The following is a 4,696-nucleotide window of genomic DNA, read 5'->3' on the forward strand; positions in this document are numbered from 1 at the left end:
AAGCGTCCCACAGGTGGGACGGTGACAGTTAAGGGGTTAAAAAGAACATTGAAAAAAATATTAATAAAAAATGTTTTATTTCATTCACTTTCATTTTATTCAAGGACTGTTGAAGGGAACACTTTATTGTGTTTTTATTTTTTCTTCTAAACTGTAGCAATATGGTGGTGTTCATATATTTTGTCACATTCCCAAACCCAAATTGAAGTATGTGGAGTAATAAAACAATGTGTTCAGTTCTGTCAGTCCTCTTTTATGTGGGTAATTCTACTACCAAAGAAACTGATTTAAGTTTACACCAAGGACAATAACCACGGGCCATATTTACTAAACAGGGCAATTTGTGTGAGAACGTAATCCCATAAAAGCACAGATGGGAGTGAAAAGTTCTCTGGATGATTACTGACCAAAAAAAAAAAAAAGGTAGACAAGTCATTTTCATAATGACCATTTCAATATACCAAGAGCAGCACAAATGAGCATAGTGTCAATGATAATCAAGTGTGGGACGATCTACTAACAACACAGGTGCAAAATGGGTTAAAGGGGTCATAAACTGAGAAATCAAAGTTCCATTGATCTTTTGACATATAAGAGGTTTGTCACACTCAGGTGGGTTGAGGAGTGGAGTATGGAGGAGGAGAACCGGAGTAAATGCAAAAAGAACAGTTTATTAAATAAAACACTGAATATAATACAAAACAAACAAAAACCAGGAGCAAAACAGAGAACATGTAACATGTAACGGACAAACGGGGAGTGCAAACACAGACTCTAAATACTCTTAAAACAAGGCGTGGTCATAAACAAGGTAACAAGACAGGTGAATCAAATCAAAGCTAAGTGGGAACGAACCAAAAGACACAGAGTAACAGGGGAAGACAAAGGGAAAAACCAACTGAAGTTCAAGTGAGGGGGGGGGGGGAGGACAGAACAGGCACAATCCTGACAAGGTTATTGTACTATAAAAATTGTTTCAGAATTTAGAACTTTCTCTTTAGTCTAAAAAACAGCATTTATTGAAGCCAATCTGCCAAAAGGAAAGGTTGTGGAATATGCCACTTTATGACGTAATAGTGTGGCTAAACACCGCCTCCGAAGAAGAAGATCAACACCTGATTCAACATTATTGCCTATTTAGCTCTGCCCACTGATTCGCACATGTAGTAGGTAAATAATGTGAGAGGCAAATGGACGTCTTCACAGAAACCAAACTATAAAGATGGCTTCAAAGACAACAAAATTCTGTGCAGTGCCAAGTTGTGGAAAAACAGTCTTTCCATTGTCTTCCATCTGACCCCAACATTAGGAAAGAGTGGATGAACTTTATTTTTCAAGATTCAGATCGCATCAGTAAGAACTTTGTCCTTTGTTCACTTTATTTTATTACTGATTCATTTACAAACAAGGCACAATTTGATGCTGGATTTTCAGAAAGATTGAAACTAAAAGACAATGCTGTGCTGACTACATTGCCCTCCAAAAGTTTGGAAACGCCCTAGAAAAAGTGGGGTTTTGGACAATATTGGCATGAATCTTTTTTTAATTTGTGATAATTTAACCTGATAAGGGACAACACAAACTACGAAAACATATTTTATTACATAAACAGTTTATACATAGGAAAAATGTACATTTTCGATTAATCAGAAAATCCACCATTAGCAGCTATCACAGCTCTGCATAATCTCCGAGCTGTCAGTTTATTCAAACATTGACTTGATATATTACTCCAAGCCTTCTGAAGGATTGCCCAAAGATGATTCACACTATGCTGATATCGTCCAAAACCACACGGGTGTTTCCAAACCTTTGGAGGGCAGTGTATATTAGATCCAATGTCGCACCACACAGATGTGAGTAATTGTTTTCATTGCATTATGTGGTCCCTATTGGGTTGCACTTTATTTTGATAGTCCACTTTAGACATTCTACTAACTATAAGTAACTTTGCAACTACATGTCAACTAACTTGTCAACATCAATTTGCAACAAATAGGTTTGTCAGGTTTATAGTCTGTTTTCCAAGTGTTTCCCCCCCCTGTGGTTCCTTTTGATTTGGTTTATTCCTGTGTCTCCCCCTGATTGGTTTCACCTGTCCTTTTTTTAGTGGCCGCTCCCCTTTGCCTGTGTTTAACAGTCCTTTGTTTCCCAGTGTATTGTCCTGTCTTGAAGTTGCTTCATGTTGGTGTATTCCTGGCTTTTTGTTTTGTTTATTAAAGTATTTTTGTTTCTTTATTACTCCTGGCTCCTGTGTATCTCCCTATGGCTTCTCAACCACAGTATGGTGTGACAAGGTTAGGTTTAGAGTTAGTAGAATAAGTTGACATATACTTGCAACATTTCTTATATTCACTATGCTGTATGTTGTGGACCCATCAAAATAAAGTGTTAGAAGATGCTAAGCAGACAGTCTACTAATAATCTAATGACTGCTAGCTGACGATACTTGCAAAGTTACTTACTGTTAGTAGAATGTCTAAAGTGGACTATCAAAATAAAGTGTTACCTGCTATTGCTTTGTCTATTATTCATATTGTTTGATATATGCTAAGTTTTTATGTGTTTTTAACCTTTTTAATCCATCTGTGATGGGTATAGGCTTTCAAACAAACACAACTGCTAGCCAATCACAGAGCCTATTACTTCTAAATTATAATGTTTTTTGATGTAAAAATCTAGATAACATTATAAGTGGACCTCAGAGAACAGCACATTACACAGTATGAATAATAGCACAAATACGAGTAATTTGTCTACTGCAAACCTTAGTAAATCACCTTACATGATTCTAATTTAAAAGAGAGTTTGTGCTGGTGCAAGCTCCTAATAATCATTGTAATTCTGTGAGAACAGTGATGTCCAAAACACAACAACAAAGAGGAATAATGTAATTGGAATCAGTGTTTGAAGCTCTTATATTTAATACATACTGTATTATTGTTTGTTATCGTGTGTCAACGATATAGATATAGTTCATTCTTGGTGTAAACAGGCCTTCATACACAGTCAGAATTATATAACATAAGTAATTACACTTTCAGGTAAAATAAAAGTGCAAGAATTGTATATTTAGGAGTACAACAGGGAGGTTTAAAGGGACAACTTTGTACCTTCTTTAGGGTACATATTAGTATCTTGGAGTAGTAATATGTACTTGTATGGTACTATTTAGAGGTAAAAAAAAGGTATAAAGGTGTCCCTTTGATGCCCCAATGACAAGCTGTTTTGGAAGTGTCTAAAATTACCCATAGCCATACGTGCAAGTCGTTGGTGTTTGGTGATGAGTTTTTGGCTTAAGGTCTGCATTTAAAGTCACACCAGAGGTGTTTAGCTGGGTTTGGGACTTGGCTTTATGCAGACCAGTCAAGTTCTTCCACACTGACTGAATTAATAATTTCGATTTGAACCTTTCCTTGTACACAGAGGCATTGTCATGTTAGAATAGAAAAGGGTCCTGTCCAAACTGTTGCTGTAAAATTAGAAGCACGCAGTTACCTAGAATATCATTATATGCTTAAATATTAAGATTTATACTCATTTAAATTACTGAAGTAGTCAAACCTGTTCATTAGACGGGGGTGTCCCAATACTTTTGGCAATATAGTGTATATTCAGCAGAATGTCTACTATCGGACTGTTGAATTAAAGTGTTAAGCAAAAGTGTTACTATTTAAACAGGATGCAGAAGATATTAATCCTCACATTACTTGCCATAATAGCATTAGTAGTAAAGTTCTAATAAGTTTCACCTTTATGTTGCAGTTATCATTGAAACTATTCATCAGTACATTTGTGCTCACTCAGACAGACTGACAACCCCCTCCAGCGTGTGGGGACAGTATAGGTCGGCGTCGATGAGCACTGTGGGATCTCTGAAGATCAGCTTATGACAACATCACGCTCTAATGCACATCATCAGAGGTCATCACGCTAGGTGCTGGATCCTACTGACTTGTTCCATTAAAGCTCAAAGAACCTCAAGTTCACCCTGCAGTAAGTCCCAAGTGCCCTCTGGCACCACAAGACAAGATATTGCTGCATGACACCAGAGGAGCCAGCTTAAATGCATCACATTTAGCCCTTACTTCACTTTTTGCAGTTCTATATGAAAAATACTCAATGTGAATTAAATATTGAGCATTGTTTTGTTGCATTTACGGTGAAAATTGATGCAATGAAGTCGATTTAGATGACATTCATATAGCAGACATATTTCCTGTCTTGAAATATATTGAAAAAAGTAATGAAATGGCAAAAAACAGACTCATAAATATCATCTGCCTCCCAGAGCACTGAATCAGATGGCTGCAGATTCAATAACTGCACTAGTTCATAGTTTGTATGATGCCTGGCTCTCTGAGGGATTCTCCCAAGACAGCGGCAAACACTAGTGGGTTCAAAAGAGCCGAAATGGCTCCATGTTTCTTGGAAAGTGACAGACCCCTTCAGACATAGGGGAGTCACTTACCATATAATCAGATTGCTTTCCTTTCCATAGAAACTCACTACCTTTACTTCAGAGCGAATATTAGATTACTCAGCTAGATAAAATAGCATTGGAAAATTCAACTACTGGGTACTTAGGTACTTATTCACCCACTGCTCTTGGAGAATTAAGCGATACTCATGACAAATAGAAGTTGGGACTCAGCCTGGTCTAATGTACAATGATTACAGAATGTATGAAATGCTT

Source organism: Garra rufa, chromosome 16 (assembly GCF_049309525.1).
Source record: "Garra rufa chromosome 16, GarRuf1.0, whole genome shotgun sequence".
Lineage (NCBI taxonomy): Eukaryota > Metazoa > Chordata > Actinopteri > Cypriniformes > Cyprinidae > Garra > Garra rufa.